This window comes from Alexandromys fortis, unplaced genomic scaffold (assembly GCF_014885135.2).
Source record: "Alexandromys fortis isolate MF-2015 unplaced genomic scaffold, M_Fortis_MF-2015_v1.1 scaffold_171, whole genome shotgun sequence".
In the NCBI taxonomy this organism is placed as follows: Eukaryota; Metazoa; Chordata; class Mammalia; order Rodentia; family Cricetidae; genus Alexandromys; species Alexandromys fortis.
Genome location: NW_026068066.1, coordinates 3,536,972 through 3,557,614, shown reverse-complemented (window position 1 = coordinate 3,557,614; position 20,643 = coordinate 3,536,972). Strand labels below are relative to the sequence as shown.

Here is a 20,643-nt window from a genome sequence, read left to right as displayed (position 1 = left end):
TAGTCCCGTCCCTGTAACCTTACACTCCACCCCGCCCAGGCCCTGGCCGCGGGGCCCTAGAGCCCGTCCCCAGCTTCCCGTCGCCCCTCCCGGGACCTCAGAAACTGCCGGGGCTCAGGCTGACGTGTCTCCCTTAGACCCTTGTTTTGTCCTCGGCTGCCTCTGAATTCCTGACACACTCACCATTTCTGCCTGAATGCTTTAGACTCCATCCGTGGGATCTGCCTCGGAACTCCTGACCAGGTTCGGTTTAGGGTCAACTTTTCTCCTACGCGGAATTTCCAGGTGAAAGTGGCCTTATTTTTCTCAGCATTCCCTAGGCCCTAGTGCTTTGATCAGGTAAGGAGATCGCGATAGGAGGGGCTGTGATAAGCCCCTCTGAGCAGCAAAGTGGCCTAAACAGACCTTACTGACAGCTTTAAAAGTTCAATAGGTTCCTAGGACCTTACATCCTGTGGCCACAACCCCCAGGCCCTTATCTGTTCAACCAGAAGTGAAGAATTTTAAGTGTTAGGACAGTGTTTGTGACTCTGTCCCACCTCTGAAATCAGGATCTCTTTCCTAAGCAACACTCCACACCCAGCCCACTGTACTGGATTATAGTCCTTGCCTTCTGAAGCCAAGTTCTGGGCCCTTTCTGATCTTCTGAGAGGTGGGGCTGCAGACCAAGGTCTTAGAGGGTTAGGGCAAATCCGGGCTTCTGTCTGTCTCCTCCCTCTCTCCCTTCTTCCCAGGCCATCAAAGGGTTCCTGTCTGTGTTGTGCCAATTCCCTAACTCAGCTGCTCACATCTTTACTCTCCGGGCTTCATCAGATTTCATGACAGCCTTCAGATTTGGTAACATGGGCTCCGCAGACTGAGGGCCCAAATGTAATTGGCAGAGTCATTTCTCAAGCAGAGGCTCCACTTAAAGTCACCTGCCCTTGTAAGACACACAGAGTCAAGATATGTGCACAGAAAAGGCAGGGCGGTGGATCCTCACTTGTTAAATTTGGACTGGAGCATCTGGTCCAGAAAGAGTGCAGGGGGGAGGGGTGTAGATCAGATGAGCAGGAAAAAGAGGCACTGGCTGGCAAGGGCAGTGGAGCCCAGAAGGAGCTGGCAGGGTTCGCGTGCTTGGCGAGAAAGTAGAAATGGGGGAAAGAGTTTTAACTACAAAGGAAGAGGCAACACGCTTGCGGAAGATGAGCAAAGTCACAGAAGTGTAGGCCTGGGATGAAATGAAGAAACTGTACCACACCTTGGTTTGGCTGTTGAGGAGACTCCTGTCAGGCTGTGAAATGACTTCCCTAATGTCACAGAACAAGTTCAGTAGCAAAGCCGGGGTGGAACCCCACACCCCACATGTGCTTCCTTGATGAGATTTCCCTCTGTATACTGTGGTTACCATTGATTAATAAAGAAACTGCTTTGGACCTATAGCAAGGCAGAACTTGGTGGGGGGACACATATAACACAACACTAAACTGAATGCTGGGAGGAAGAGGGTGGAGTCAAGGAGAAGACATGGGGCCACCTCCAGGGAGAGATGCGCTGAAACATTGCAGGTGGGCCATGATCTCGAGGTGATGCATAGATTAATGGAGATGTGTTCAATTAAGCTATAAGAGTTAGCCGATAGGAAGTGAGAGCTAATGGGCCAAGCAGTGATTTAATAATATAGTTTCTGTGTGATTATGTTGGGACCAGAAGGGACAGAAACCTCCATACAACACTCCCTACCACATGGTGTCAATGTTGAGTGCCGGCTTAGGAGCTGAGGCTGTGCCTTACAGTCAATGAGGGAACAATTGCTTCAGTGATTTATCTGGACCTTGACAAGTTATAAAGAAGAAGTAATGGACAGAAATTGAAGGGAAGAGGCTAGTCTACACATTCTAATTCCCCTGCTGGGTTCTGTCCTTGGAGGAAGCAAAACTGACCAGTTATAAGCACCAGCTCTAGGATACAAACACCTCCATGGGTGACATCACAGTTCAGCTGACTGGTATCCTACTGACCTTGGACAAGACACCTAATCGCTCTCTTTTTTAAAACATAATTAATTTTTATTTTGTGTTCAATGGCATTTTGTCTGCAGATATGTCTGTGTGAGGCTGCCAGAAGCCGTGGAACTTGAGTTACAGACAGCTATGGCTGCCATGGAGGTGCTGGGAATTGAACCCGAGGCCCTCTGGAGTGCGAAGGAGACAAGGTGGAAGCATGCAAACCAGTTCACATGGAAAGCATGCTTCTAAGTGAAACAAGGGCTGGGAGAGGCTGGAGAAAGAAAAGGGCTGGGAAGTGCCAAGGTTACTTTGTCACCCAGCTCCGCAGCTCTCTAGGGCACAGTCTGCAAGCTGAGAATCTTGGGAGTTCATAGGAGAGTTTGGCCCACACTCTGCACTCCTCGATTGACCCCAAGTAGCCACACACGTGGCAGCCTAGACAGAAAGCCCTGCTGGAGGCCAGCTTTCCTAACCCTGTCTTAGCCCTCTCAGCTGCTAGTAGTCTGTACCTCGAATGTAGAAAATGAGTGACCTTCTCCATGTCTCTGAATCGACTGCTCAGAAACTGTGGGCTGAAAGAAAAGGTGCCAGCTCCAACAAAGCTTTCTCTAACAGATCACATATAATAATAATAATAATAATAATAATAATAATAATAATAATAACAACTACAACAACAATAAATAATGGTGGTACACACCAATAATACCAGCTCTAGAGGGGCAGAGGCAGGAGAAACGCATCAAGTTCTGGTCCCACAAAGAGGATGTCAGGTCAGTCATGTTGACGAGTAAGACTTTTCCTAAAATAATGTCTTAACTAGCAAGCAAAGCAGTGGTTCATACCTGTGCTTCTGGGGGAGGGGGTATACATACTCACACTAAATGTCAACATCCATTCTGCAGTGACTCACTCTTTCTCGTACTAACAGCTAGGGAAGGTGATAGGGACAATTGAGTGTCCTTCGGGGACCAAACAGGATGGGTATTGGATATTGCCAATAGGATATCAGCAGCCTGAGGGTAAGGCCTGAGCACTAGCCTAGGTTCTTCCCCTTCTAGACTGGGAGGGTTAGACCACAAACCACAGTTTCTTCTGCCTCAACCTCTGAAGCTTGTTTTGAGGGCTGAGATAGCAGACCAGTATCTGCAGCTTAGGAAGTCAGCGAGAGTCTTCCCTTTTTCTTCCAGAATTTCAAAATACCAAGGGCTTTCAATGCTTTATTAGCATGCAAACACCCTCCATCCACATGCACTCAGCTCCTATCTGAACACACATCTAAGTTTTTATTAGCCTGGACCTTGCTCATTGGACACTAAGTGGCCGAAGAGGGAAAGAGAAGGCTAAGGACAGAAGAGTCCACAAAGTCATGCAGGGAATCACGTAGCCTCCTCTGAGATGGGCACTACAGCCTGTAGGGCACAATGAATGACTATTTAAAGAACAAACCAATGGAAGGTTTCAATCAGGCAGCCTTGATTAAAATGACTTGTTTTGCTTCTAGAAAGATTGCTTTAAAGTTCCGGTTTTCCGGTACTTTCCAAAGTGTGATTTCTGAGCCATAGCATGTAGGAATTTGAATTCCCATAGCCTATCTCCGAATTCAGAACATCTCAGCATAGATGTCAGAGCTCACAAAGAGTCCCTCCTAGGTTTACTGGGGTAGTGGGACTCTCAAATTTCTTTCAGAAGTACTGGCCACACCAAACTCAATTTGCTAAAGGTAAGGAGTGGTGGCTGACACACAGAGGCCACCAAGAGGGGCGCTACTGAGGCACAAGTGGATTGCACTCAGCACTGAAAGGGACCCAAGGACTGACAAGGGGGTGTCTGGTATTGCTGCTGTTGGAGGGTAGGTTGTGTTTTGTTTTAAGCAGGGTCCTTGCAAGATAGCTCTAATGTCCTGGTGTCCACAATGCTGAACTCATGGTCATACTGCCATTCCAAGTGTTGAAAATGTGGTGATCTTTTGTTTGTGCTATAACAAATGAAGCTTGCCTGAAGATCAGAGTGTGGAGTGAGTCACTAATTAGCCATAGAAGCCAGGCAGTGGTGGCACACACCTTTTAATCCCTGCACTTGGGAGGCAGATGCAGATGGATCTCTGTGAGTTCAAGGTTGCCCTGGGCTACACAGATTGATCGAGTCTCAAAGAGAAACAGAGCTAGACAGAGGAGGCTCACCTTTAATTCCAGTACTTGGGAGTCCATGCCTCTAATCCCAACAGTAAGGACATAGAGACAGGAAGGGGTATGGCTGGGGAGGAGGAGACACGAGTTCATTGCATTTAGTCTGAGGATTTGTAGATACAGGACACCCCATTCGGTCTGAGGATTTTGTAGAGGTAAGAACTAGTGACTGGCTGATCTGTTTCTTTGATCTTTCAGCCTTTACCCTTATATCTGACTTGGGGTTTTGATTATTAAAGCTAATTAGAATTCATGCTACAGGAACTATAGGCATACCCCACTACACCCGACTGAAATCGGCTATTCTAGACAAAGCCATGGACACAAGAAAGGAAAGCACTGCTCCTCAGCATCTCCCCTTTTAATTCCTTCATAAACATCCAATGGCCACATTCACACTGGATTTGACGGACCCAGGCCCAGTAGCATCCTCTTATTTGTTTTTTGTTTTTCTGCTGTTGTTTTTTGTTTGTTTGTTTGTTTGCTATTGTTGTTTGGTTTTTCAAGACAGGGTCTCTCTGTGTGGCCCTGGCTGTCCTGAAACTCACTCCATAGACCAGGCTGGCCTAGAATTCACAGGTATCTGACTTCCTCCTTCTGAGTGCTGGCATCAAAGGTGTGTGCCACCATTGCCTGGCTGCATCCTCTTATCTGTAAATTCATTTTCTGTAGTTTCAGTTTACCTAGTCAGCTGCAGTCCAAAACTACTACATGGCAAATTCCAGAAAAAAATTTTCATATGCTTTCTGAGTACCCTTGTGGTACTGTGATAGGTCACTGTCCTCCTTTCCAGTATATCCATGCAGGAGGCATTGCCCTTCCATCAGCAATTACACTAGAAGGCACTCTGAACCAGGGAGAACATGGATTGTATAAGTGCCCTAGTTTATTCAGCTATTATTGTTAATTTCTTAATAAGCTTATTATATAATTTAAATTTGTCATGTGTATGTATGTGTAGGTGAAAGCATACGGCATATAGACGCATGAATTACTTTTCTCATTTTCATAACCAAAGATCTGACAAGACATAATTGAAGACAGGAAATATTCATTTCATGTCACGCCATTGCTAGGTGGGGAAGGCATGGGGGCAGGAACGTGAGGCTGCTTCGTCACATCTGGGCAGATCAGGAAGAAGAGAAAGGGGTGTTCAGCTTTTACCTGGTTTTGCCTTTTCCTGTTTTATTTAGCAAGAACTCTAGTCCATAGGATGGCGCTACCCACATTCCAGATGGGTCCTCCACCCTCAGCTGTTCTGGGGGAAAGCCCTGACAAACACAGGCAAAGGTATTCTTCATCAATGCCCCGCGTGTTTCTCAATCCAATCAGACCGACAATGGAAACGGCCACAGTAGGAGGTTGGCACCCACAGGCAGGCTTGGTGCATGCCTTTGGATAAGGGTGTACTCTCCACAGACGAAGAGATTCTTTCCAAGCTTTTCATTCTCTTGTGTATTTTGTAAAGATAGCAGTTGGTCTTCCCTTCCCAACTTGTCTCCAAACATACCATCACATTCTTGAGTAAGCCTTACATCATGCATGCTGCCTCCCAAGAGGCAGGCATATGCCCTGCCCCCAACTTGGGAAGTGTTGAGAGCTAGCTCCATGATCCAGGGACCAACGTCTATAGGGTGTGGGTGATGAGAGAGGAGGAAGAGGCCAGAGAATCTTGCCAGGGCCAGATTCGTCACCATGGAAAAGGAAAAGCAAAAGGGAAGGAGTGTGGTGAGGAAAATGGACAGACATCCAGGGTGAGACACCCCTGAGTCCGGGGAAACTGTGTCCGAGGACAAGGCAGCCACTCCTAAGAAAAGTGTGACACAGCAGGATCAAGTCCTAGTTCACTTTCTGCTGCTGTGATGAACTCCGTGAACACAAGCGGCTGGGAGAAGAAAGGGTTCATTCCACCTTAGAGCTTAGAGTCCATCGTGAATGGAAGTCAGGGCAGGAACCTGGAGGCAGGAGCTGATGGAGAAGCCATGGAGGAACACGCTGACTGGCTGCTCCCCATAGCTTGTTCAGCCTGCTTTGTTATACACTCCAAGACCACCTGTCCAGAGGTGATACCACCCACAGCTGGGATCGGCCTACCACATCAATCCTTAAACAAGATGCCCCTCAGACATGCTCACGGGCCCGCCTGACGGAGACAATTTCCTAACTGAGGGTTTCACTTCGCAGATGACCAGAGCTTGTGCCGAGCTGACAGAAAATCATCAACCAGCACAGAATCCATCAGCTGGGAGTCTGCTCCATTTGAAACTCACTGGAGGACTTAGGGACAGACAGAAGCCAGGCTCTGAGCTACCTAAATTGCCACAGGTAATTTGGCTCAGTGACTAAGTTATGGGTCTGAGGCCTGTTTGTGGGGATGCTTTCGGTTTCACACCCTCAGTGACACACTGGTCTCTTGCCTCATCAGCTCCTCCCGGGGGTGTTGTTATCTAATATACGAGTAGCCTGTAATTGGAGCTATTAAAATGTGAGAGACAGAGAAGATAAGACCATGGCCAGAGAATGCATCTACCACAAAAATGTGGGAAAGTAGAAGGGGGCTGATTCTAAAAACTGGCTACAAACTCTAGAGGATGCTAAACAGGCTCTGGATATGAGCTTGGCATGAGTAACTATTGAAATGATCAAGCTATTCTGGTTGTTATTGAGACTCTCACTACAGAAACCTCAGGACCACTGGGAGTTGGTGATAGTTCTCACCGATTATGGCTTGATTTGTCTGGGTTAGGGTTTCTCAGCAGAGGCACTGACTGACAATAGGCTGAAAGCTTTTGTTGTGAGATACTGCTCTATGCACTGTAGTTGAAGAGTCAGTAGCAGTCACCTCTTGATGCCTGGTTAAGAAAACAGGACTGGAGAAATGAATTGGCATTTAAGATCACTGGATGCTCTTGCTCAGACCAAGGTTCAGTACCCAGCACCCACATAGTGGCTTACAACAGTCTCTAAGTCCAGTTCCAGGGAATCCACCCTCTTCTGGCTCCTGCAGGCCCTGAACACCCACGGTGTACATACATACATGCAGGAAAAATCTTAAAAAGAAAGAAGGAAGGAGGGAAGGAAGAAAGGAAGGAAAGGAAAGATAAAAAAAACTCTCTAGACATAGCTATACCGTAGGGTACTAAGTTGTCCTTGGCTGAGAATTGCTGACTTGGTTAATTAATTGGCATTGCTTAATAGAGAAGGAAGCCCCTGGGCCTCTCTCTATTGATTCTTCCTCGACAGAAAGCAGTCTCAGCTGTGTTTGCCCAGTGATTATATCTCACACAAAGAAAATAATTTATTGCCTTCTTCCTAGTGGTGATACACATTTGTATATATAAAACTGAAAGCACACTGGGTTTCTAAGAACATCAAACCACTGTTAAAAGCAAGGATTTGAACCTTTCATGGTGGTACAGGCCCGCAATCCCAAGAACGAAAATTCTAGGCCAGGGCGACCTAACATGACCAGCAAGAGTTTTCACAGTAAGTGACAACTTGGATCACAATGTTGATGCTGAGGACTTACAGGGGATTAGGCTCAGCTTGGGTGTTTCATTCTGAAAACCTATCTTTTTAACCTAGAGCCAGAGAACAATGGAAGGAACCTGGCCTCTCTGCGACCTGCACAGTTTATCTCTTTTGGAATGGGGACTGCAGGCCGGCGGCAGCTCTTACACCATGAAAGCCACGACAGAAACAGGGCGATGGGAAAGCCCCACTGTTCTAATGGTTCCACCACTGGGAAGTTCAGTTTAGAAGGGGGTGAGTCATTTTACAGCATAAATTTGGAGGAAATGTTACAGTTGACGTGATAAATGTTCTAAGTTATCCATCTAGCAATCAAAGTGTGTGTGTCTGTGATACAGCCAGCATCATTCTAAGAGCAACGGAGGCTTGAGAACAGATGGTAAGGACAGGAACGATTCCACGAAACTGGGAACGTGAATTCCTACACAGAGCAATTCACAGACTGGGCAAGGGAACACAGATTCTGTTGAAACAGAAACCAGGAAAGATCCATGATACTGTGTGCTGGGACGTCCCTGGTGAACCTCAGTAGTCTGGGAGCCATCTGTGAGGCTTGTGAATGCAGACTGCTGGGCCTGTCCTAGCTTTTGACTCAGTAGGTCTGGGCGGGCCTCAAATTCGTGTTTCTGACAAGTTTCCCAATGATGCTGAGGCTGTCTGTCAAGGTATCACATAGGACGAGAGCCGCTGGCTTGGGACACTGGGTCCCTCTTGTCTGGCTCTCAGAATCCCAGTCTAAATGAGGATTCAGACAGATGATTTTGGGAACAAAATGAGCAAATCCCAACTTCTTCCTTGAGCTAGCACACACACCGTCTCCCCCAGGTGATGTGGGAGTGTCATATCAATCTGTTGATTTCATTGGCTGAGCAATAAAGAAACTGCTTGGCTTAGCTTAGAGCATAGATGGGAGGAGGAAACAGAATAGGATGCTGGGCGGAAGAGGAAGTGAGGTCAGACTCTGCTCTGCTCCCGGAGACTCAACAGCTCTGCTCTCTGGAGCAGAGACACCATGATGGACGGAGGCTAGAATCTTCCCGGTAAGCGCACCTTGGGGTGCTTACACACATCATTAGAAATGGGCTAGTCCAGGTGCGAGAATTAGCCTGTAAGGGCTAGAGTTCATGGGCCAAGCAGTTCTTAAATGAATACAGTTTGTGTGTTGTTATTTCGGGCATGAGCTAGCCAAGCGGCCGGGGTGTTGGGGACGCAGCCCCGCCGCCGCTCAATATTTCAACACCCAGGCTCTGTGACTGTACACGTGATCAGTGCAGGCTACCCCGCAGGGCTGGTTATCTATGAAGATGAGGCTTATGCAGACAGGAAAGAGGCAGGTAAACTCTTCCGGGTAGCATGGGACAGAGCAGGTTTTCTCACGGTTACATCCCTCCTAGCTCACCTCACCAGACAGTCTCCAGGACTCCAGATCTTACTGCCTAGAGCAAAGGCCTCTGCAACAGATCCTCAGGTAGTGAGTGATGAGCCCCCAAGGCAAACACAGTCTCTTCCTCTTAAACCGGGAAGAAGCAAGCTCTGTGTTCCCACAACCACAGCACACACTCTCTCTGCATATTTTAAAACAGACTTCCCACTCAGACGGTCCTGGAATAGGCTTCCTCACCCCGTCATTTATTAGTTATTTGAGGATGACCTTAAGTTACACAAAACTCAGGGTTTTCTCTCTTTATTATTGTGGTGACCTGCATATTGCCTCGAGGGGCTTTGGGAGATTCAGGATCACTAGCAAAGCTGACCACACATTCAGTTCACAGCTCATCTCCAGATTACTAGCTGTTGTTATTAACCTGTTCTTTTATCAAGAGACCATTGTACCGGTGTTTAAATTGTTGCTAGGGCAGAGGGCTGGTAGTTACAGCTTCCTTTTTATACTTCTTGAGTTTCGGGAACTTGTAAGAAGTATGAAAGACGGTCATGTTGATTTGAGCTATTCACCGACCTCATTCCCATAATTTAGGAAAATATCCTAAGATATCCTAAAAGACAAACCTGGGGACCATTGGGCTAAATTAGCCATTTTAGGTGAACAATAAATCAGAATTGGTTTGTTGGCTGACAGCAACTCAGACAAGGGTTGAGACAAAAGGGTCTGATGGCCACTAACTGAGCCATGTATAAGTCAAGCCGTGCATGAGGCTGTGTGTTCAGTGCAGAGGCCAGGTTCCAGGGCAACATTCCTAAACAAAGCACTCAGAAGATGCTGGGCAGGGTGGCAGTGGAGCGGGCCCCCGGACACCCCTAGCCCGGAGAAGGGAAACTGGGACATGGGATGATGCCTGGCTCTGAATATCTGAAGAGCCAAAACTCCTCGGCATTTGCTCCACAGAGCCCTGATGCAGTATGTCACACACAGTAATTGGCCATCCATTCATGGATCACAAGTTCAATGTCAAATAACCAGTATTGTAAATAAATGAACTAGGACATCATTAAAAAAAATCCATCTTAAAAGTGGGCAATTAGTAGGGCTGGAGAGATGCCTCACAGTTAACGTGTTCTGCTCCTGCGCAGGATCCACACAGGGTAGCCTCCAACAGCATGTCAATCCAGCTTCAGCACTCTGGCATTCTCTTCTGGCCTCAGCGGGCACCTGAACTCATCCGTACCATCCCTGCCACACATATACATATATTTTAAGATAAAACATGTTTTAAAAGCTAATTTCTATTCCATTGAATTTCTGTTTAATTAGAGGTCAAATGGAAAATGTATTTGTGTGTGTGTGTGTTTGTGTGTGTGTTTATATATACAAACCTGAAGACCAATGGGCTAGGTTAGCTATTTTAGATGAACTAATAATCAGAATTAATTTGTGGATAGAGAGAGAGAAAGAGAGAGAGAGAGAGAGAGAGAAAGCTGTAGAAGACAAAAGGTGGATAACTGGGTAAAGGAAATAGGAAATGAAGTTTTAAGCCTCTAAGACCTTGCTACTAACCATCACTGTACAACAGACCGGGTTTTCTCTGGAGGCAGGAATCCATTCCCTATCACATGACATCCTGTCAGATGTCCTGATGGTGCTAAGTGTGAGGTAAGGAGGATGTCCTGGGGCTCACTCCCATGGGGACATTAAGATGTTCTGACTTCTCCAAAATGGAACAGCTCAGCCTTGGTTTTTGTTAAAAGAATAGGGAAAAAATCAAAATCTTAATATTGAAGAAGACATGTATTCAGTTCAGAGGACTTGTGAAAGTCCATCTTTACTGTCAACTGAGACCCGCTTAGAAGACACTTCTGGGAAGATCTGGGGGTGTTCCCAGCGAGGACTAACTGAGGAGCTCCATCCTACGGGATTTTCAGACTGGATAAAGGAGGAAAGAGGAGGCCATCTAAGCATCCACATTCACCATTCTGTCCCGACTGCAACGCAGCAACTGCCTCTTTCCCGTTGCCATGCCTACCCACCATGATGGACCACACCTAGAACTAGAAGCCAGAACCAGTTCTTCCTAAGCTGCTTTTACCACGTGTTTCATCACAGCAGTCGGAAAAGTCCCACTGCAGGATTCTCCTGTGTTTGCACAAAATGTGGTACACGTCAAACCCCTGGACCAGTCCCGGTTTCTGCAGGAGAGGTTGGTTTGTAGCTTCAGTTTTCTTATCGAGGTGATAAATACCCCACTGAAAATCAAGTTTGACTACTGTAGGCCCCCTGAAGTGAGCCAGGTAGGCATCTAATCTGGAGATACGGCACCGAGTCATCTCTGCCACATCTACCAACAGAGAGAAAATCCAATGCAAAGAGCAGGGCAGACCCAGGGGGGTCCCATAGCCAGGACTGCAGGGTAAGGCTAGGGATGACTGGGGCTTGGATTCCAGATAAGCAACAGAAGTGTTTAGACAGCCTGGCCCAAATATTCAGGGGGCTTATCATACCTACAATAAAGAAATAAATGTGCTGTGCTTTTATTTTCGACGTCTGCCAAACTCTACTCAGCATGAGTATATCCTTAAACCTTATAAAGGGTCGGGATAAAGAGTTGTTGTCAGCCTATTCATGGGCCACAAACTCCAGTCAACGTGACCAGTAGTATGAATAAGTGGACCAAGACATCATAGTAAGCAGTGGAGGTTCAGCCAAGATGCTAACAACCGTGAACCACCAACAGCATTTGTAACGGAGGGGAAAGAAGGAATCAGGCGTTAGCAAACGTGATGATGACTTTGTCCCACTGACCCTTGCCAAGTCTAACTTCAGTGCCTTTTCAGAGGGTGACAAACATTCTGCCAGGCATCAGGCCACACCATTTAGGAAGGCACACAGTGGGGTCCCTATGTAGTTCCCTGCTGATCGCATCGCATCGCCACCACTCTGAACTCAGTCCTTGGACTGTGGTGAGAGCTCAAAGGACAAGCATGTCAGCTGCTCTAGGGTCTCATCCACAAAGCCTAGTGCCCCCCCCCCAGCTCTGTGACTGTGTCCTGACAGCCCTCATGCACCGCCAGGCTAAAAAGCACAACCACAACCTCTTAGCCCTCACCATCTTGACAAACCCCTCCCAGCAGTCCTATAAAGTGGGCACAGCCACGCATCTCAGAAAAGAGGGGTTCTCTCCCAAAAGTAGCTTGTTGGACACTTCCGTCAGCATGTGAGAACAGGCTGCACACATACACCTGGACTACCTGGCAAGGCCTGTTGTTCACCATTAGACCCCGCTACTGCATGTGACCGTGCAGAACACGCTGGGCAACTGTAAACACAACCTTGAGTATTTGGGAAGCTAAGGGTGGCATAGGAACATCATTTCTGCTCCCAGTCTACATGGAATAGGAGCCTGTTTCTTTAGCTAAATGGTACGAGTTTGGGTGCGGTGGTTGTGCTTTTCCTGTTTCCTTTCTATTTCTCTCCATTTGGTGTCACTAGATGAATAGAATAGAGGAGAAACAGTGTGGACTTCAAAGAAGAAAGGATGGTGGGAGTGGTGGAAAGAAAAGAGAAAAAAGGCAATAGTGGGACAAGCCTGTAGATGCATCTCTGAAAGTTCAAGGCCTGCTTTGTCTACATAGCAAGCCCAAGGCCAGCCAGAGCTACACAGTGAGACTTTGTCTCAAGATAGATAGATAGATTATAAAAGTTTTCACAATAGATCAATCCATTTAATTTAACTTAAAAACGGTGGGCTGAGAAGATGAGAACAGTGTGTATAAAATATGGCCTGTAATGTAGGTGTGCTCATTCATCCAGACTTACTGACGCCCCCGGGCTGGGGAAACACAGAGAAACCCTGCCTCAGCTTGGGTCCCTGCAGTTAACCCACACCAGGGTCTGTCTCACAGGGACCTGGCACTGTCTGCCTCCTCCTCCACAGTGAATCATCAGTTTGCAGCCTCCCTTTGAGTCCAGGGAGAAAACAGCTTGGAGACTTCAAGGGGGGGAAACTTACATTTAAGGAGAAAGTTTGGCTATGGATATTGCTCAGTTGGGAGAGCGCTCCCTCAGCACGCAAGAACACATGTGTGGGATCTCCACCACCAAGTAAAAGCAGCATGGTGGGACACACGGGCAATCCCAGAACTCAGAGGAAAAGAGGCACAAAAAGGAGGATGTCAGAGCATCCTCAGGTCCCCTCCATGACCTCAGATGAGGATGTCAGAGCATCCTCAGGTCCCCTCCATGACCTCTGCTTCAGATGAGGATGTCAGAGCATCCTCAGGTCCCTCCATGACCTCAGATGAGGATGTCAGAGCATCCTCAGGTCCCCTCCATGACCTCTGCTTCAGATGAGGATGTCAGAGCATCCTCAGGTCCCTCCATGACCTCAGATGAGGATGTCAAGGCATCCTCAGGTCCCCTCCATGACTTCTGCTTCAGATGAGGATGTCAGAGAATCCTCAGGACCCTTCATGGCGTCAGATGAGGATGTCAGAGCATCCTCAGGTCCCCTCCACAACCTCCGCTTCAGCTCTTATCTAGTTTCTGTCCTTCAGCGACTGCCACCTGAGGGGTGGGAGGTGAAATAAGCCCGGTCTCCCCCAAGCTAGTTTTGGCTGTGGTGTTTTATCACAGCAGTAGAAACCTAACTAAATATTTACTTTTCACAGTGAGTTTGAGGCCAGATTTGGCTACCTGAGATCCGATTTCAAAAAAGAGTCTAAGCAAACTGACTAGACAATAGTAGAGCTTTCTCATTTCCTGAAGGTCTTGAAGACAAGAACAGAGGACTCCTGGCAGATAAACACGTAAGTGTGTGTGTATGTGTGTGTGTGCATGTGTGTGTGCACACATGTGTGTATGTGTGTTTGTGTATGTGTGTGTGCGTGTGTACAGGCATGGTAGAGCACACCTGAAGTTTCAGCACTTGGGAGGCCAACACGGGAGGATCAAGGCCATTCTTAACTACATAGCCAATTTGAGGCTTGACAATGGTATCGCACACGAACACCAGTTCTCAGCAGCACTGTATGGAAGCCTGCCCTATCCCCAAACCAAGCCAATACTACTTCTCAGCCCTACAGCAGCCCTTGTGCTATGCCTAGACTCCTTCCCCTACCGCAGCAAGAACCAGAAGCTTCCGTAAAATTACTTCCTGTGAAGGCACAGCCTGGACGTAGGAATGGGAGCCACTCTGTCCAGCATTTCAAAAGCTTTAAAGAGAAGAGAAAATGGCGTTTCTGCCAGGCAGCCAGCAAGCCTGCCCACAGTGGGCCGAGGACTCACAGGTTACAGCAAGAAGAGAATTAAGGAGAAATAAATATTCGGATACATCTGGTGTTGAAACACATGTGTGCCTGTGCTCTGGGGATGGATGTTCATCTCTAGAAATCCCGCAAGGCTGCGCTGCAGCCAACAGCGAGACAGCCACGCCAGCCCTGAACGTCTGGTTCCCCCATTTTGCCAAGGAACATTATTTTTTAAATCTCCTTTTATAATTTGACCTGCTCTGCTGGCAGGGGGCCCTAGGAAGGCGTCCAACCAAGGATGGAAAAGGGAAAGAAGGAGCAAGAGGAAGTGAGAGGGGACTGGTCTGAGCAGACAGAGGCTAAGCCCAAAGACTTAGGGGAAGGGAAATGGGGGAAGGAAAGAGAAAAGGGGGAGAGAGAGGGAGAGAAGGGACAGAAAAAAAGAGGAGGAGGGAAGACAGGGAGAAGAGGGAGGGAGGGAGGGAGGGAGGGAGGGAGGGAGGGAGGGAGGGAGGAAAGGAGGCAGGGGAGGAGGGAAGGGAAATAGGGCAGGCAGGCAACATGGGACAGCAAGTCAGCTTAAGGCGTCCACCTGACAAGACAGGGCAAGGGGTGTGAGAGACACACACGGGGCACTACCTGGAAAGAACCTCAGCAAGAGTGTGTCCAGAAACTGTGACCATAGCACCCCAGAAAAGACCGCTCCCTAGGCCCCAGAGTGCTTAAGAACAGGCACAATAGCGGCCTTTCCATGGAGGCACACTCCTGCTTAACATCCAGGGACCACTGGCCACGTCAGATTCATTCCTACTAGAAACATCCACCTGACATAGCAAAGGCTCTTTCCTTCCCTCCGTAGGCTCCTCCCATTATCCATATTCTCTCCTTTTCAGCCCATTGTTTCTCTGAACCCAGACTGTCACCTCCTAGGCAAGTCAGAGCATCACTTTGTGACCAAATGAGGGGGGGGGGGAGTGATCCCTTTTAGCCATGCTGAGCCCTGCCCTGACTCCACCATCTTCCCACACAGCCAGCCCTCCCCTCCCCCCCCCACTCCCCCACTTCATCCCCTACCTTCACCCCCCTTGCTCTGGTTTGCAAAGGTTTGGCTTCCTTTGCATGTGCATCAGCATCACCAGGAACCAGACACACAGAGGGATTTCCAGCTCCGGAGCCTTACGCTGCATCACAGGAATCTCAGAGAAGTTTCTGCGGCTGTTGCTTTCTACCATGTCATAGGAAAGCCCTCTGGAGCACACTGATTATTATTAAATGGCCTAAAACATCGGGCTTTGGACATTACTATCTACTCAACAAATGAGTCTTAAACAACTACATATGGCCAGGCCCTTGCTAGATATACCCCCGCCAACATCTGGAGGGAGTATTTTCAGGACCAGCATCCCAAATCCATGATGCTTAACTCCCAAGTCCCTCGAGTAAAATGGTGTGATTTTGCATATGACCCAAATGTGTCCTTTGTAAACTTTGAATCATGTGTAGATTGCTCTCAGCATCTAACACAGGCAAGCACTGTTAAACAGGGTTACAGTGTGCTATTTCGGGAATAACGAGAAGTGCGCATATGTTCAGTAAAGACATGGTAAAAAAAAAAATCTGTCCACAGGTGGTTAAATCCATAGATGTAGAATCAATGAGTAGAGAGGCTCGTGTGTGTGTATGTGTGCATGTGTGTGTGCGTATGTGTGTGTACATGTGTGTGTGTGTGTGCGCGCGCGTGTGCATACATGCGCACATGTGTGAGTGCAGGTGTGTTGTCGTCTTCATCATCATCATTTTATCCAACTCTCAAGTGAATCTCCCCAGAACAATAAGATGTATTCTCCCCAGGAAATTGAGATTGGTTGTAGAACCAGGGATTATATGTCTAATCTTCTAACTAGCTCAGTAGCCTCTGGCAGATAAATCCATCCCTCTGAGTCTCTGTCTTCTTCTCTATAAAATGCAAATATTCTAGTGGGCTTTCCTGAGTTGTCTGAGAATGAAAAAGGCTGCAGTGCCCAGAAAGAGAAGCCAGCAGAGACTTCTGCTCAGTGTAGGCAACAGTAATCATGTGAGGGCCTCTCTGATTGTTCTGTTGGAGCCAGGAGGCTGGACCACACCCTGTGGTAGGGCGAGGTTTCCTGTGAAGGGAACTGAATTTTCCACTGTCAATCATTTGAGAAAAAATTCATCTGGAGTAAATCTCCCTGCCACCCCCCCCCCAAAGCTCCCTCTGATGCCTCCAAGAAGAACAGCTAGACCAACTGGCTTCCACTGGGTGGAGATAGCTGGGCTGGATCCCGGGGTGGAGTCAGAGGAGAGCTCAGGCTAGGCAGATGGCCAAATGGATCTCACATCCCAAAATGAGTTGGGTTTCTGCAGTCATCAGAAGGACCAGACCCTTTCTGAAATGGCAAGAGGACACAGGGCACCAAATCTTCGTGCCTGCAACCAGCAGAATACAGGACAATGGGAACCAGGTAGGCACTGAGCAAACCAAGGCCAAGCCTCTAAATTTATATGTAAGCAAGGACAGTAAAGGCCATGGCCAGCATCAAGCGGCCACCTTTTTTTTTTTTTCAGAAGAGAGGTCATGGACTGTTTATCATGGTGTTTACTGGATCCAGTGTGCCACATCAGCTTCCTGATCTCCGGACATGATAGCCAGCATCCCCCCACTGAGGATTCCAGGACATTGAACTGGATGGTAACTTGAAAGAAAGCCGTGGCTGCTTAAGTTAAGTGGCCTGATGAATCCTTGGAAATTGTTATATTGGCGATACCAATGTAGGGATGTGGCTTAAGTCCCACTCTGGTGAGCTGGTATGGTTCCTTACATGAAGTCCTAGCATAGAGTAAGTGCTGGAAAAGCTTGGTTCTCTTAAATCTTTGTTCATCTCATTCATATAATGGGAGCGACCAAACCAGATCTGTGATGTATTTTCTCCCAGACCTGATCTATGTAAGATTTCTTGAGTCTTGCACAGAACGGGAAAGCAAGCAATATGGCAAGCAGCAATATTGTTTAAGTGCATATATAAAATGTAAAAAAAAATTAAATGTTTACAAATTTTAGATCATGCTGGAAGGTGTCCGAACACCTGCCTAGGGCCAGGAAGATGCCTAAGGTGAGCTGCTGCAACCAGCTGCTGAGTTCAGATGTAGCTTGCCACTAGGGCCTGAGGTCAGCACTGTTATTAGCCTACTGCATCAACCAAGGTTCAAGAGGAGTGGCTGACGGGAGTTTGGAGATGGGACTGCTTAGCAAACTGTAATGCTCAAAGCTAAGGAAAAGCAGAGAATGAATCACCCAATGCTGGTCACAGGCGGGGATGCTATGGTCCCTGTGACAGCTAATTTGAAGTGTTATCTTGATTGGATTAAGAGACAATCTCTAATGTCCCCAGTCCCATCCCATATGCATCCAGAACCTCCCATTAGCCCAGTCCGGGTGGAAGCCTAGAAATAAATTGCAAAGAGACACCCTCCAAAGCACAGAACCGAGTGGAAAAGGCTGATGAGGAGATCTGGAAATATGTCTGGAAACAGCTGACACAAGATCTTACCGGTTATGAATGTGGGTGCTGGTGAACCTGCTCAAGACCAGAAGGCGAGAAAGAAGTAAGCTAATAGCCAAACCCACACTGTGTGTCTCTGGTCTGTCCTCTCAGCCTCCGAGACACACTGCCCGTGACTTGTAAGGACCACTATTACCCAGTACACCTCTCTCTCTCTACTCACCCCAACCCCTCTGGTAAGAGACTCTTCCCCTCCTCATCTAGTCCGTTTGCAGCCTGCTTGGAGCTGGGGGTGGCAACGGGACTGAGATTCAGGGTGCAGGGTACAGAGGAAGGCTGTTCACGACTTTTGGGCTATGCTTTGTCCTTTCCGTCTCTCCTCCCTGTGGAATGTGGATGTGCTGTGGAATCTGACCAGCTCCTTCTGACTACTACTGCATGGACCTGCCCTGGAGGATCCTGAGAATGGAGAAACTGTCCCACGGTTATTGATTGCTGATGACTTCTGGGAAAGGGAAATTAGCCTAGACCCTGTTTGAGCATTTGCATGTTGGCCTTTGTTAGAGCAGCTCAAGTAACAAAGACACCAAGCTCGTCCATGGCCAAAGTGAGACTCGGGTCATAGTGTGAACAACGAGGGAAGCAGGGCTGCAGGAGACAATCATCTATGTATCAGTTCCCATCCTTCCTGCACCGAAGGAGACTGTACTGCCGAGCCCTCCCTTCCAGGGAGACAACAACAGCGGGTTCTCGGCTGGATATGCGGGAAAGAGTACTTCTCTCTTCAGACAGGATGTCGAGGCTGAGCGGACTCTTTTCCCAGCACCCCAGCTCACTTCTCTGTTAACTGAAGTCAGAAAGTCTAATGGACTTTATATACCCTGAAACTTAGGTATCCCACGGTGACACAGAGGGAGGAAAACAGCCCCAATTCTCAAGGGCTGTTTGGAGTGGAGCCTTCTAACATCCCAATGTTGGCTCAGTCACAAGCCAGAAACAGGACTTTGCTGTGTTATACCACTGACATTCAGGTTTAGCCTATCCAGAATCAAACACACAGACTTTGTATACAGCACTCCAATTCCTCCCTTGTTTGAGAAAGATGCTGGGATGGGTGAACAATTCAGTTACTATTTTAAGGAAGTCATACAAATGCTATCTTTCCTTTCCCCTTAACTGGTCCCACACATCCTGCCCGGATAAGGCAGGCAAGAATAGCATGAGAAAACCCTTTCTCATGATACACTGGCCCACAGGGGAGTTAATGCTGATGGTTCCCAAGAAGGCTGTTCTTAGGAACCTTGCCTCTGCTCTCCCAGGGTGATTCACAGGGTCTGAGCAGACTACAGCCAAGAGGCTCACTCAGGGTGGCAGAGCAAGAAGCCACTGCACAGGACAAGCAATCAGGAAACAGAATGGGGGCTGTTTGTTCTGGATGCCAGTGGGTTTCTTCCCAATGTCCATTTTTTCTAAAATAACTATGTATTCCTGTATACTAAGACATCAAAGTTCTACAATGTCTGGATTTTGTTTTTCAAGACAGGGTTTCTCCTTGTAACCCTGGGTGTCCTAGAATTCACTATGTAGATCAGGCTAAGCCTCGAACTCAGATTATCCTGCCTCTGCCTCCCCAAGTGCTGGGACTGAAGTCCTACACTCTCATGCCCACCTGGCTAAAGTGTCAACTTTAAAGATACAGAATGAACTGAATGATTGCAAGGAACACATAAAAGATAGAGGATCACAGAACAAGACTCCAGTCTCCTCTGTAACCCCATAATTTGACGATGAGAGTATAGTCCATCATGGTGGGAAGACATGCTGGCTGAAGCTGTTTGCTCACATCTCAGCTGAGAGGAAACAGAAAAGGGCTCACCAGGCTTTCTCCCTTCCACAGGGTTCTACCATCACCTTCAGGGCAAGTCTTCTCCTTGCTATCATCCCTAAATATGCAAAAATGCTCTCACAGACACGCCCAACGGTATGCCTTGTAACACTCTAAGCATCCCTTAACCGAATCAAGTGGACAACAAAAACAAAGAGCCACATGACCCGGTCACCACCCTCAGTGGTATCCCAAGTCACGTTTGCATCCAGTAGAAATCAATCTTAGAGCCCTAGAACTACCAGAAAAGGAAGTCCCACCAGGATAACTCGTTCTCCCTGTGCCTACTCAATAAATAGTTATTAAAGATTTATGTATGCCCAGCACGGTTGTAAAGACAAAGGGAAAACCACAGTCTGTGAAGTGATAGCAGCTTTGCCTGCACACTGGGCTGTGTGGTTCAACAAAACAAGAACAGCAGAGCAAAACGACATCGATTCTTGGGCCTCCCCTCCAAGGTTTGTGCTGCAGAAATTCAAGATTATGAACTCGTCTCAGGATTTGAAAAGACTTTGATGCTAATGTTCAGCCAAGGCTGAGAACTCTTATGTGGTGATTTGAATAGGAAAGGCTCCCCTAGGTTCATATATAGGAATGGTTAGTTCCAGGCTGGTAAAACTGTTTGGGAAGGATTAGAAGGTAGGGCCTTTGATGGAGGAAGGACATTGGTTAATTATAATAAAGAAACTGCCTTGGCCCATTTTATTGGTTAGAACATAGGTGGGTGGAGTAAACAGAAGAGAATGCTGGGAGAAAGAAGCTGAGTGAGGAGTCGCCATGATTCTCCCACGCCAGACAGATGCAGGTTAAGATCCTCCCTGGTAAGCCACCTCATGGGCTACACAGAATATTAGAAATGGGTTAGATTAATATGTAAGAGCTAGCCAATA

The 20,643-nt window shown here is 47.6% G+C and overlaps 1 protein-coding gene and 1 long non-coding RNA gene across 4 annotated transcripts in view; one reads left to right on the top strand and one right to left on the bottom strand.

Moving 5' to 3' along the window:
* Amotl1 (angiomotin like 1) overlaps positions 1 to 20,643 on the bottom strand; it is a 117,418-nt gene that overhangs the window by 60,071 nt on the left and 36,704 nt on the right. The window contains exon 1 of one of the 3 annotated variants that reach the window (XM_050120606.1): positions 184 to 1,044. The exons of the other annotated variants lie outside the window; for them this stretch is intronic. The gene's annotated coding sequence lies outside the window, so the exon portion shown is untranslated. Of the gene's footprint in view, positions 1 to 183; positions 1,045 to 20,643 lie in introns of those variants that run through there. 3 annotated transcript variants of the gene reach the window in all.
* Positions 32 to 10,336, top strand: LOC126487660 (uncharacterized). The gene is made up of 4 exons (XR_007588460.1): positions 32 to 243; positions 6,362 to 6,502; positions 7,763 to 7,942; positions 10,238 to 10,336. It is a non-coding gene; the product is annotated as an uncharacterized lncRNA (long non-coding RNA).